We start from the raw sequence: 15,188 nt of genomic DNA on the forward strand, positions 1-15,188 counted from the left end.
CATACCCTAAACCCATGGATCTGGATTCTCTTGTTGAAGAACCTACCTTATTGGGAAGTTGGATCTCTGGTAGAAGGCAAGTGGTGTTTGGAGATGTCTGGAATGAAGGTAAGACCTCCCCCATGTGTTGTCTAGGGCTAGGTTGTGTTTGGGTTTCAACCCTTTGAGCAAAACACCCTTGTATAGCAATATACTATGGGGCAGTTGCTAGTGGCGGTTGACTGAACCAAGCGACCGCCAGTTTCTGCTTGCAGGAAAATGCCCTATTTTGCCCCTTGTTCGTTATAAATAGCATCCCTCGCCCTATTAATGCATTATTATGTTCGGGATTTCTAATTTGGGCGATTGGGCGGCAGTGGAAACATGCTGGAAGGTGGGCGAAGTGTTGTTAGTGATCTGAAACCTTTTCCCTTCTATTCTTGGTGATTCTGGTTAAGGTAATGAATCTCCATCTGCTATTCTCTTCTTTTTAACCTCTAATTGATATGAACCCATCCCCATTTTGTTAGTGGTTACCCAATTGATTAGTTGTAACTCCCTTTCCAATGTTCTTGATGAGATCCTGTCTAGAAACGAATCCCTACATTTGTTAATGGATGGATCTAATCAAGGGGAGAATTTTGGGTGGTTGATCTTTGTTAATTTTAGGGTTTCGTTTCACCCTTTGTTATAGACCTATTAAGTTTGAAATTCGGACTAAGATCATCCCAAAACGGATTGAAATCGGATGATCAAAAGTCTGATTATCGGAGTTGGAAACTCTCTGTTTTTGGGGCGGTCACTAGTGGCGGTCGCTCAACTAAGCGACCGACTGGTTTCCAGTGACTGTGTAGGTTTGATTTTGGATTTGTTTTGACTCTTGACTCTTATACATTCTTGTAACCCTATGCCTAGGTGTCCTCTATTTTTACTAAAAGTCTTATAATTATTATTGGATTGCAACTTAAAGAGGTTCTACTAAATTACAAGGTAAGGACATGCATTCTTATTTATATGCAATTACATATACATGATGATTCAGCTATTCTATTTACTATTCTTTGATCATGTATGTTGCTGTAATTGTATAAAGCATGTGAATCTTATTGTATACTCGCTGTTTGTGGTGTTCCTTGATGTACTTCATCTTTAATGATATTGCACAACTGTTCATGGTATGATAAAGAGTGATGTAGTGTAGTTGTGATGGAAGGGGTATTCCATTGGGATATCTTGGCTGGAGATATCAGAGGGCTGGCTGTGGTATGGAACACATGCTCACTGATGCCTTTAGCACTATCATGATTACTGGATGACATACCTAGGAGAGTCTAGAATTGCATGGCTAGGTACCCCACATGCTATTCCCCTTTCGGCAAGGGAATTTAACCGGGTGACCCGTCACAATGGTGACGTGACTCTGTTTCATCCTACAGCGGTAACCAGTCCCGTGTGGAGACTCAGTGGTCCACTATTGGTCATGCAATGATAGGGTTGCATATGTTAGGGTTGGGCTCATGGACGTCCAAGGAGCGGACCGGGTGTCGTGAGGAGTCATGAGAGCATCCGCCCCAATAATATGTGGATGACCATAAGGTTAAGGAGTGGAGTCCAACAGCGGTAGCCAGTCCGTGAGGGTTCTCACTCCTAGGTTGCGAAGGATACTGAACTGAGTTGGTTGGTGACATAGGTTAAGTATCTGGACTTCATATAATATGTTACCATTATGACTTGCATTGGATTAGAAATCCCAACATGCGCCAGTACTCATTGCTAATGGTCGTCGTGAGAGAGTGTTGACTTAACCCCCAGCCATGGTTTGAGAGCCAGGTGTGGACGTACCCCTTTGCCCAAGATCCCTAAAGAGGTAACCAGTCTTTGCCAGATCAGAGTGACTAGACCTACCCAGAGGAGGGCTGGTGCATATCTTAAAGCATGTCAACTGTCAGAGACTTGCATAGTTAGATCTTAGTAGCATTCATATTTCTGCATACCATCCATATCGTTTCATATATGTATTCGTGGATTGTATTGACATATATATATAAGAATTGTCTGTTCCTTACTGAGTTTGTCAGAACTCATTCCTATCATTGTATATATTATATGAGTGTACAGATTGCGGCACAACATCAGAAGTTGGAGATGATTTCTATGAAAGAGCCTTCTCGTATGAAGTTGATGTGGCATAGATAGTGGTACATGAACATGCAAAGCATGAAGCCTCCTTAAGATGCTGTGCGCTTATAGCACCCATTGATGGCCGACGGAGGCAGATTGCCAAGATTTTGATGATCGTATGGAGAAAGATTGGAGGACCCCCCCCCTTTACTTGCTAATTTAGAAAAACAGTTTTTAGATTTAGAAAAGAAAATCGGAAAGAAAATTATTTATTTTATTTATTTTGCTTCCGCTGAACTCGATATTACATTTGATTCTTGATTCTTTCTTTTGATTCTTTCTTGGATATTTATTGAAGTATTTGGACTCCTGTAACCTTTTTATTAATTATTGCACTTATTCTTGCTCTTGATTGTCTATACTTGTGTTTATTATTATTGATGGGTAAGACCGTGGATCCTGTGACAGTTCACTCCCACGGGTTGTCGGGTGGATAACCGAGACCGGCGGGTGGGGTGTGACAGTGGATGTGACAGATACAAAGTCTATAAGCCCGAATGTCTCGAAGCTCGGACTCAAAGACTGGGGGGCTTATGATAAGGAAATGATAAGTTGGATCGGACCATCATGGTCAGACCACGTTGTCGACCATACTCTGGTCGGCCCCCAGAAAAGATTCGAGATAACACATTTGTAGTTATCTAATAAGTTAGATTCCCGATCAAGGAGGAGTTATCTATTGTAGTTCGAGATAAACTCAACTAGCAAAGTCCAAGAGGGAATCTAAGTAGGGTTTGAGTTCTAAATAAACTCAAAGACTTAGTGTCACACCCCGCCCGCCGGGCCCGGTTAACCGCCCGACAACCCGCGGATGTGAACCGTCACAGGATCCATAGTTTTAGTCTATCAACAATAATAAATACAAATACAGATAATCAAGAGCAAGAAAAGAGCAATAATTAATAAAAAGGTTACAGGAGTCCAAATACTCCAATAAATATCCAAGAAATAGCCAAAGGAAAGAATCAAGAATCAAATGTAATATCGAGTTCAGCGGAAGCAAAATAAATAAACTAAATAATCTTCTCTTTGGTCTTCTTTTCTAAATCTAAAAACTAGTTTTATAAATTAGCAAGTAAAGATGTCCTCGAATCTTTCTCCACACGATCATCAAAGTCCCGGGAATCTGCCTCCATTGGCCATCAATGGGTGCTAAAAGTGCACATAAGCATCTTCAGGAGGCTCCATGCTCTGCAAGTTCATGTATCACTATTTGTGCCACATCAGCTTCATACGAGGAGGCTCTTTCAGAAGAATCATCTCCAACTTCCGACATTGTGCAACCATCTGTACAACTCATACAATATATACAATGAAAGGAATGAGTTCCGACGAACTCAGTAAGGAACAAACAATTCTCATATATATGTCAATACAATCCACGAATGCACATATGAAATGATATGGATGGTATGCAGAAATATGAATGCTACTAAGATCTAACTATGCAAGTCTCTAACAGCTGACATGCTTTAAGATATACACCAGCCCTCCTCTGGGTAAGTCTCATCACTCTGATCCGGCAAGGACTGGTTACCTCTGTAGGGATCCTGGGCAAAGGGGGGTGAGTCCACACCTGGCTCTCAAACCATGGTTGGGGGTTAAGTCAACACTCTCTCACCATGACCATTGGCAATGAGTACTGGCGCATGTCGGGGTTTCTAATCCAATGCAAGTCATAATGGTAACATACTATATGGAGTCCAGATACTTCCCCTATGGCACCAACCAACTCGGTTCAGTATCCTTCGCAACCTAGGAGTGAGAACCCTCACGGACTGGCTACCGCTATTGGACTCCACTCCTTAACCCTATGGTCATCCACATATTGTTGGGGCGGATGCTCTCATGACTCCTCGCGACACCCGGTCCGCTCCTTGGACGTCCATGAGCCCAACCCTAACATATGCAACCCTACCATTACATGACCAATAGTGGACCACTGAGTCTCCGCACGGACTGGTTACCGCTGTTGGATGAAACATAGTCACGTCACCATTGTCACGGGTCACCCGGCTTCAATTCCCCTGCCGAAAGGGTAATAGCATGTGGGGTACCTAGCCATGCAATTCTAGACACTCCTAAGTATGTCATCCAGTAATCATGATAGTGCTTGGAGACATCAGCAGAGCATGTGTCCCATTCCACAACCCTTCGATATCCCAAGCTAAGATATCCCAAAGGAACACCCCTTCCATCACAACTACACTACAATCACTCTTTATCATACCATGAACAGTTGTGCAATATCATAAAAGATGAAGTACATCAAAGAACACCACTAACAGCAAGTATACAATAAGATTCACATGCTTTATACAATTACAGCAAGTTACATGATCAAAGAATAGTAAATAGAACAGCTGAATCATCATGTATATGTAATTGCATATAAATAAGAATGCATGTCCTTACCTGTAATTTAGTAGAAGTCCTCTAACTTGCAATCCAAAAACTATTATAAGACTTTTATTTGAAACAGAGAACACCTAGGCATAGGGTTACAAGAATGTATAAGAGTCAAGAGTCAAAACAATTCAAAAATCAAACCTACACGATTCTTGAAACCAGCCGGTTGCTTGTGGCGGTTGCTTAAGTTAAGCGACCTCCACAAGCGACCGCCTTGTTTTTAGACAGGTTTCCAACTCCGAAAATCGGACTTTTTATCATCCGATTTCAATCCGTTTTGGGATGATCTTAGTCCGAATTTCAAGCTTAATAGGTCTAGAACAAGGGGGTAACAAGAAACCCTAAAATTAACAAAGATTTATTATCCAAATCATTCCCCTTGATGGAATCCATCCATTAAACAAATGCGGGGATTCGTTTCTGGACAGGATCTCATCAAGAACATTGAAAAGGGAGATACAACAAATCAATTGGGTAACCACTAACAAAATGGGGATGGGTTCATATCAATCGAGGTTAAAAAGAAGAGAATAAAAGATGGAGATTCATTACCTTAATCAGAATCACCAAGAATAGAAGGAAAAAGGTTCCAGATCATTAATAGCACTTCGCCCACCTTTTAGCATGTTTCCACTGCCGCCTAATCGCCCAAAATAGCAATCCCAAACATAATAATGCGTTAATAGGGCGAGGGATGCTATTTATAACGAATAGGGGGCAAAATAGGGCATTTTCCCAGCAAGCGTAACCGGGGCGTCAAGGCGGTCGCTTGGTTTAATCAATCGCCACTAGCAACCGCCCCCAAGTATATTGCTATACAAGGGTGCTTTGCTCAGGGGGTTGAAACCCAAACACAACCTAGCCCTAAACAACACATGGGGGATGTCTTACCTTCATTCCGGACATCTCCAAACACCACTTGCCTTCAACCAGAGATCCAACTTCCTAGTAAGACAGATTCTTCAACAAGAGAATCCAGATCCATGGGTTCTGGATATGGATCATGGACTCCTATCTGGACACTCCACAAAATTAATCCGACTAGACCTTCAGGTTCTCGGACCTACAATACAGATTCCGGGTTACAAAAACGGGGGTTGTTACACTTAGAGATCTAAAGAGATATATAAAAGGACGAACAAACTAAGAGGTGAGGCACGGTTTTGATAGAACAATCATTCTTATTGTTTGTTACTTTCCTGAAGAAGTTCTTCCAAGGAATTTGTCTAACTTGATTGTCGAGGTGAAATGGTCGAGCACATTCTTGCAGGTACTTCTAGTTGATTGGACAAGCAGGATTATGTAGCAACAAATACTAATTTTTTGCCTCTATATTCTTATTATTTTGGATTTCAAAGAGTGGAATCCTGATGAGATGAATAAATAGTAACAAAGATGCCATATCATTAGTTAACTATCTTAACATAATGGTAGGGGACATCAATAATTTCAAGCAATGTTTTTTTTTGGGTCAAAATTTCAAGCAATGTTTGAAGTTAGATTAGTAAACGATAGGGAATAAGGTAGCTATAGTTTCGGGGCATCAGTAATTACTTCTTTTTTAAATATTTAATGTTCTTTTTTTTTATTTTTTTGTTTGCCAACTCCGGTTTTATAAAGCGGTGGTTCGACCCGCGTCGCACACCTGGCTGTGGTGGGTGAGTCTCCCAGCGAGAATTTTTTGAATCCACAAGGATTCGATACTAGAACCTTGCTTAAGCGAACCAAGCTGCTTACCACTTGGACCAACCCCCGTTGGTTAATGTTCTTTTTTTGTGAAAGGAGGAAGGAGTTGAATCATGTGTCAAGAATTTTTTTTTTTTCTTTTTTGCCTCAAAGCGTAAATGAAATTTAAATTAATTTTAATTTTTTATTTTTTTAATGAGATTTGCTTTTTAATTTTCAAAACGAAAAAATATATCAAAGTTATTTTGCAAAAAACTTTCTACGAAAATTGGCCGATTAATTTATTGAGAACGATAGAACACCTGATTTGTCAAAAGCTTATAATAGGGTGGAATGGAGCGTCATTTTGAAAGTTTTAAAATGTCTGGGATTTAATGATAAGTTTTGTGATCTGATTTCCTGTCTTATCTCTTCCACTTCCTTTTCCATAAAATTGAATGGAGCCCCCTATAATTTTTTTAAGGGGAGTAGAGGGCTAAGACAAGGCTGTCCGTTAAGTCCTTATCTTTTTCTGATCATTATGGAAATCCTCTCCCGGCTCCTTGGAGTCTTTAGAGTGGAGGATGCTTTCCGAGGAATTAAAATAGCACGGTATGCTCCGGAACTTTCACATATTTTCTTTGCTGATGACACTTTCATCTTTTGTCGTGCTACTATAGAAGATGTCTGTGTGATCAAAACTATCCTAGATACTTTTGGAAATATTACTAGACAGGTAATCAATTTGGACAAAAGTGAAGCGTTCTTTAGCAAAAATACATGCCTTATGATGAAGGAGCAGATCCTCAATTATCTAGGCATCAAGGAGATGGATAATACCTCATCTTACCTGGGGAGTCCTCTGTTTTCCGGGAAAGCTAGATCGGACAGATTATGCCCAGTTTTGAATACGATGAAGCTTAAACTGGCAGGATGGAAAGCACAATCTCTTTCCTTTGCAGGGAGAGCGGTTCTACTTCAATCTGTACTGCAAGGAGTGCCTATTTATCATATGTAGTATGTTTTGTTTCCAAAAAAGGTGTGTAGATCAATGGACTCCATATGCCAAAGGTTTTGGCTAGGAAACTCGGGACAAGGTAAGAATCTTTCCCTCATTACTTGGGACAAATGCTGTCGTCCAAAATCTCTGGGAGGATTAGGTTTCAAAAAAATGGAACTCATGAATAAGGCTCTACTTATTAAATTAGGTTGGAGACTCTTAACGGAGGAAAATTCTATTTGGGTAAAATGTTTCAAGGCAAAATATTTTCATAATACCTCTCTGTGTGATCCAAAAGTGTGGAAAAAGAAAGGATCTCTACTTTGGAATAGTATCTGCGCTATTCTTCCCATTCTTAGAGATCTAGTGATTAGGAAGGTGGGGAATGGGGAAAGAACTTTTTTTTGGTTTGACCCGTGGGTTAAAAATAAATCAGATCATGTGGTGGGTGATTTTAGCATGCTGTTTGCGCATTACAAGGTTAATCTGGCAGAAGTGATAGGTTCCAGAGATGCATTTAATTCTGAAATTTCTCTTACTTTTGATTCACAAACTTCTTCTGCTATAAACTCTATTATGCTTTCACCTGAACACGATGTTTGGAAGCCAAGAAATTCATCTGCACAGGAAGTGACCGCAAAATTTGCATATAAACATTTGATGTCTAAGCAAAACCCGTCTTTATCTGATTGTGTATATAAAAACTGGTGGTCTTTTCTATGGAAACTTAAGATCCATCCCAGATTTATTAACTTTTTCTGGCGACTTGTGAATGTAGGTATTCCAGTCAATGCGGTACTGGCTAGATGGAACCCAAATACAGATCCTTGTATACTTTATGGTTGCAGTACTGAATCAGCTTGGCATCTATTTTTCACCTGCGAATGGTCGCGGAGGATCTGAATGGCGGGACCATTAGGACTTAGAACAAAAATGTTACCTTTTGCAGAGATCTCTGATTTCTGCCTAGATCTGTTTTATAATTCAAACCTTGATAAGATGATGTCAAGGTGGTTATTTTCCATTATAAGCATTACATGCTATAGTGTGTGGCGATTTCGTAATGCGATAAATGGCCTATATTAATAAATGGTGTAATAACCTAAAGTTAAAACCACCAGGGACTATAAATGCTAGTCCGAATCCACCGGTAGACTGGAATGGAAATGACAAAGGAATGTGTTTCTTAAATCTACAATCAATAATACCAGAAAATCTCACAATGCTTTTTTGTGCAGGGACAACCAAAGACGGAAACAATGAAACAGGATGCTGCTGGGGTGTAATTCACTGCGGAAGAGTCGTCTACTGTTGGGGTGGAAAATACAAGGAATGCAACTTGGTGTCTACTATAGCCAAAGGACTAGTTCTGGGATTGAAACGGGCAAAAATTCACAATCTTGGGATTGAAGGCATTATAACAAATGAGGATTAGTGGAATCAGATTAAAGAACTTATACCAAAACCAAAAAAACCATGGCCCTTTGAAGCAATCCAAGATCTAATGTTCTTATTGCCAATCATAGAGGAGCTAAGAGTGTGCACAAATAATTACCAAGAGATTTTTAAGAGTGCTAGTTTGATAGCACAAATAATTACCAAGAGATTTTTAAGAGTGCTAGTTTGATAGCAGAAATAACATTAAGAGAGGAAGACCCATGGGAAGGGCAAATAATGTAATTATTGATCTATATCTGTTTTTTTATCCAAAAAAAAAAGAAAAAAAGAACACCTGATTTGTCAAACGGATTTTATTTTTCTATGTTACAACTTTACGAGAACGATGGGACGTTCCGTGCCTCCGTTATCAAACGCGCCCTTTGTTGTCAAAGAACCTAGCCCACGTCGAGCACTTTCACTTCGCCGAACCAGTCGATTATCTCTCTCCCTCTCCCTCCCAAATTGAAACTTTGAAATCGTCAAATCGTTATTTGCCTATTCCATATCAACCTCTGAACCCCGAAGAAGCCCGGCTGCCGGGAAGCTAAACTGCTCAAGCAGTTGTCACTAGTGACTTTGTGGGTATGCAAAATTATCGTGTGCCAGTAGTAGGGCTCTGCAGGGTCATGGGATTCTGTCTCGCATACCTCATTCCAGTACTCCAGTTGCTGACGACTTGTGGTAAGTCTTTCCAGAAACTCACAAAATCAGTGGGTTTTTGATGTTTGTCCATCATTTCCCATCTTTAGATTTTTCTTTTGCTCCAACCTTCTTACTGAATTTATTAAGTAACCAAGTGAAACTTTGGTTTTGTGTTAACTTTTATTTTAATTATTTGTTAGTGTTATTCAACCTTTGTAGTGAATCTAGTTGATACCTGCTTTTGTTTTTGGGCAATAGATCTTCTGAGTACAAGTTGCGAGTTTCAGGGACCTTCTGCTGTTGTTTCTAGGGACCGTTCTTCTGAAATTAAAATGCGAAATCTAATTTCAGATTAAGAATTCAATGTATAATAGAAAGGTTTGGATTATTAAAGATCACATTCAAATGAATTAAAGAGGTGATGAGGGGCATTCGGTTGAGAAGCAGAGTTATGTGACCTGCAAAATGGAAGAGTTAGAGATGCACTGTTTTTCCAGATTAGAAGTCTTGCGAAGGAAACCCTTGTAAGTCTTATAAACTTTTCTTTTTATTCCAGATGAAATATTCTTGTTTCACTTGATGATTTTTCTTATGGGTTTCTTTTGTTGGGTGTTACTTAATCTCTTCTTGTTTCTTCAACCTTCTGCGCTGTAAAAGAGCTCCATATGCTATGGTCCTTTCTTTTAAGCTTTCATCATATTGTCTTCCACTTCGGGCCAGCGGAAATAGCTCAGAAGGAGTTAGTGATATTTCATATCAAATTTCTAGCTTGATTGGCCAACCAAAATGGGAAGATAACAATTACTTGAAGTCATTGGTTTCTCATTTAAGTCCTGAAGTAGCTTCAAAGGTTATAGAACTTCAGGGGGCTAATGTTGAACTCGCAGTTCAGGTTTTTAAGTGGGTATGCAAGCAATCCACTTATTGCTATGATTTGGAGAACAGGATCAGCATATTGAAATCATTAGTTTCTGCTAATTTGTTTTCTGTTGTGCAAAAGGCGATAATTACAACACTTAATGGTTGTGGTAATGGAGAAGAGGAGATTGTTAAGCTAATGAGTGCACTTGATGAAATGCGTAAGATGGGGTTTCGGCTAAGCTATCCTTGTTATAGCACACTGTTGATGACCTTAGCGAAATTGAGTATGGGCATCCCAGCATTTTCTGTTTATTCAAGAATGTTGGTTGATGGGTTTGTTCCTGATTTTATTGTTTACAAGACCATGATCAATGCACTTTGCAAGAGTGGGTTTGTACAAGCTGCTGAAATGTTCATCTCTAAGGTTTTGAGGCTTGGGTTTGATCTTGATACTCACGTTTGTACTTCTTTAGTATTGGGAAATTGCAAGCAAAATGATCTTCCTGAAGCATTTCGAATATTTGAGCTGATGTCTAAAGATGAAGTTTGCAGTGCCAATTCTGTTACTTACTCAATACTGATATATGGTCTGTGTGAAGTAGGAATGGTTGCAGAAGCTTTTCAGTTGCAGCAAGAAATGATGAAAAAAGGCTTCGCACCGACTACTCATACCTACACCATCCTTATCAAGGCAATGTGTGATAATGGTTCAATCACTAAGGCTTTAAGTTTGTTTGATGATATGACTGGAAAAGGATGTAAACCGAACTTTCACACCTATACCATATTGATTGATATACTGTGCAGAGATGGAAAACTTGATAGAGCCACAGAGATGTTAAAAAGAATGCTACAAAATGGTGTGTTTCCTAGTGTAGTAACCTTCAATGCACTGATCAATGGCTACTGCAAAGAAGGACGAGTGGTATCTGCCTTTGAACTTCTTAATATGATGGAGAAAAGGAATTCTAAGCCTAACATCCGAACTTATAATGAGCTCATTGAAGGTTTGTGCAGAATTCATATGCCCCACAAAGCATTGTTGCTATTGACAAGGGTAATTGATAACGGGCTGATTCCCAATACAATTACCTACAACATTCTTGTTGATGGGTTCTGTAGGGAAGGTAGTCTCGATATGGCTTTTAATGTATTTAATTTGATGAACTCAATTGGCCTTGGACCCGATAGTTTTACTTTCACTTCTCTTATTAATGAGTTCTGCAAACAAGAAAAATTGGAGCTAGCAAATGGGCTTTTATGTAAAATGACAAAGAAGGGAATACATCCTGATGAAGTGACATATACTGTCCTAATTGATGGCTATTGCAAGATTGGTAAAATCACGACTGCATTTATGATTCTCAAAGAAATGGTAAAGAGGAGTTGCCCACCATCTTTTCACACATTTAATTCATTTCTTGATGCTCTCAGCAAACAAAACATGCTGCTTGAAGGACATGCAATGTTTGGGAAGATGCTGAAGTATGGTTTAGTTCCTTCAGTTGTCACTTACACCATTGTGATTCATGGGCATTGTCATGCTGGTGATATTACCTCTTCTTTCGAAGTGTTGAATATTATGAAACAGGCCAGCATTCATCCAAATGTCTATACTTATACCATTTTGATCGATGGTCTATGCCAAAATGGAAGACTGGATGAAGCCGAGATGCTTCTATTCGATATGGCTAATTCTGGAGTGTTTCCAAATCGTGGTGACTTACACTGTATTAGTGAAAGCATATCTTAAGGCTGGAAGACTGGATCGTGCACTTGACATTCTAGGTTTAATGATCAAAGATGGATGGCAGCCTAATCATAATATCTATTACCCACTATTGAAAAGGTTACATTCCTCAAGCAAGGGTTTTGAGATAAATGCAGCAAGGCCTAACCCTGATTTGGATGCTGATTCATTAGTCATGGAAGACAAAGATGATGATTGGCTCTTGAATCAAGTTTTCAAGGGAGTTGACATAGCCAATGCTCTTAAACTTAGAGATAAGCTTGAGAAATGTGGTGGGCTTACTGCAGATATGTACAATTTTTTAATTATAGGCTTTTGTAAGGAAGGGAGAATTGCTGAAGCTGATACTCTTACACATGATATGCTGGAGCGGGGTCTCTTTCCTGACAAAGCTGTTTGTTCGTTTCTTATTGAGCACTACTGTAGGGAGTGCAAATTTGATTATTGCCTTAAAATCGTGAATCAAATTCTTGGTGGCGGTTACAATCCATTGTTGTCATTATGCAGCCCTTTGATTGATGGACTTCATAACCAAGGAAAGGTCCAAGAAGCACAAAAATTGATTTCTGACATCTTGAAACACAACATTGAGAATGACATTCCAGTTCCACCAAATATTGAATTTCTGTTGAAGAGAGATGAGCCCGATGGATGTCTTGAACTACTAAAAAAGATTGAGCAACTGCATTGAAATGAGAGGCCAACAATTTAGATTTTACTCTATTTGCCGCTCATAGCAGTTTTTGGTGCTGTTGGATGCAGCAGATTGGATTGATTACAAAGCTTGAATGGTGAGGTATGTTAATTTTCATCAAGTACTTCTACCTTCTAAATTTATGAGGAAGTTTGGTATACAGTGAAACATTCTCACTGAACCGTATCTTCTTTTTATACTATAATGTCCCCTTTGATGATTATTTTCATCCTGTTCACAGTACTACTAGTGTGTATGTTGATACTAATATTGAATAGTATCTTAACCTTCGAGAGTATGTTGGATTAATTATCTGGGGACTCAGTTGTAGGCTCTTTCCAGGTCAATTAAGGCAATATATAGATCCATCCTTCTATCTCTGTATCTTTCCATGAGCCTCCTCAATAAGTAGACATCTTATATTTTGTAGCTACCTGACATGAAATCATGGTGCAAAGCCAGGAAATGAAATTTCATATTTTAATGTAGCAGAATCTGAGTATACCGAGACCCCAGACATTCCACAGTGTTGGAGTTTCGTGCACTGGGTAACCCCCCCCCCCCCCCCCAAATTTTTAGAATCTAACCGGAGAGATAGGAATCTTGAGGATGTAAGCCTCTAGGATTTGCATCTTCTGCATTTTGAAAAGTCAAAGTCAGGTTGGAGTCTGAATTTGGAACCTATTACAAACAAATTAGAGGACCATGCAGATGGTACAACATTAGCAGACCAATGAGAGGGAATTTAAGAAAAAAAGGCAAACCAGCTGCTATAGGCTTCTGCACAAGGAATAACTATACATTCAAAGGTTTATAGAGGCGCAGGATTCTCATGACTTTTATGTCCAAATTGTAATTCTTTTATTACCAAAACAGTTATTTTGCATAAAAGAAAAGGAAAATTTGAAGTACTCATTATGATGCAAACCAAGAGTAATTTAAAACAGTAGTTAGTTGGGATGGGAGTTATTGATATCCTGATACCAAAATTCTTTTTCCAATTTGGTTTCTAAGCACACTAGAATTATGGTTTTTTGCTGGATTCAAGAAAAATAGAGCCTTGGCCTCTAGAAACCCATGGACTCTGGGCTTGTCCTACTTCTATGGTTAATTAAGGATGGATGACTTCCTTGACTTTGCTTGTAATTAATATATTGAGCAAATTGCACTGACACCTCAAAATGGAGGCCTTAAAGCACTGACATCTCACTTTATGTTTAAAAAGCACAGAGACCCCAAAATTAGATATTCATTGGATATATTTGTCAAAATTATCACTGAAAACCTTTCAGACACTGTTTATTATAGGAATATTTTTGAAAATAAACAGTGACTTAACTGTTTTCAGTGATAATTTTGACAAATATATCCAATGAAAATCCAATTTTGGGGTCTCTGTGCTTTTTAAAAATAAAGTGGGGTGTCAGTGCTTTAAGGCCTCCATTTTGGGGTGCCAATGCAATTTGCTCTAATATCTTTGTTCATTTCTTAAATATAAATTATGGCCGATAGCAGTTTAAGCCATTTGAGAGGGACTAATGATCTGATCATTTTCTTCAAATCTCACAGGCAATGCTTTAAACTGTTTTGGATTCATTGTCATGGAAAGGCTAAACAAGCAAAGCCCTGAACAGATGTCTGTGAGGACCATAAATAGGTTTTCCCCTTTTCTTGAGTCAATTGGAGAAGAGGAGACTGCTGAGTAAGGTGAATGTATTCATTTTCAATATTTCAAATGAAACCAAGTCCCACATAAGATGTGCAAACTGGTAACAAGTTCTTCCAATTGCCGGTTATTGCTTATAGGCGTTTGATTTTGCTGCAATGCTGGGTGACGCCCTCCTTTTTGTGCTAGACAGGTTTTCCCTTTTCATTCTTTATAAGAAATATAAATTCTGAAATTGTACATAAGGAATGGTTTCACACTATAGACTAATCCAAAATATTAGTTTCTTATGCATGACTGATGTCTCTAAACAGATATTGGTCAACAAAAGCTCCATCTTTCTCTGTTAACTCATTAGATAGTTGTCTTATTTATATTACCTTTTGTTCTTCCCCCTGCTGATAATAACAAATGATTTATAGTGAATTGAGAAAAAAGGAAAAGAGTAAAGAGGTAAAAAAATGTGGAGTGCTGCGGGTGGGTGACACAGGTCATGACTGGAAACTATGGATGGTCCAAGGTCATGGTTCTAGTTTGATATAAAATCCAGTTTCAAGAAGAGTGATGCAGGAATGGTCCTGGTCTTGTGAATATGGCCCAAAACCCACCACCAGCACGATGAGAAAGAATAAAATGTGAAAAATAATTCCAACACTGAAACCAAGCAAGATATTCAGTAAATTGGTTAGGACAGAAACCCTAACAAATGTGCCCACTTTGTACAACATAGTCGAAATAATTGAACTATACACAGAGCTAATAAAGTGAAACACTAGCTGATTAGTTTTAAATGTTCCCATATTCTATGTAGTGGAACTAATTGATATGCAGACCTAGGATCTGGAAAACACAATGACCTAGTTGATTTCTAAATTTCCCTCATGACACAATATTTGATCCT

The 15,188-nt window shown here is 38.9% G+C and overlaps 1 pseudogene across 1 annotated transcript; it reads left to right on the forward strand.

The window, feature by feature from the left end:
* Nucleotides 1–9,070: 9,070 nt before the first annotated feature.
* On the forward strand, nucleotides 9,071–13,131 carry LOC149024269 (uncharacterized; annotated as a pseudogene). Its single transcript, XR_016171428.1, has 3 exons — nucleotides 9,071–9,355; nucleotides 9,575–9,840; nucleotides 9,974–13,131. The product of XR_016171428.1 is annotated as an uncharacterized LOC149024269 (transcript).
* The last annotated feature ends 2,057 nt before the right edge of the window (nucleotides 13,132–15,188 follow it).

The sequence above is a fragment of the Hakea prostrata genome, chromosome 2, assembly GCF_041222555.1.
Source record: "Hakea prostrata isolate BN-2017 chromosome 2, UWA_Hpros_2, whole genome shotgun sequence".
Lineage (NCBI taxonomy): Eukaryota > Viridiplantae > Streptophyta > Magnoliopsida > Proteales > Proteaceae > Hakea > Hakea prostrata.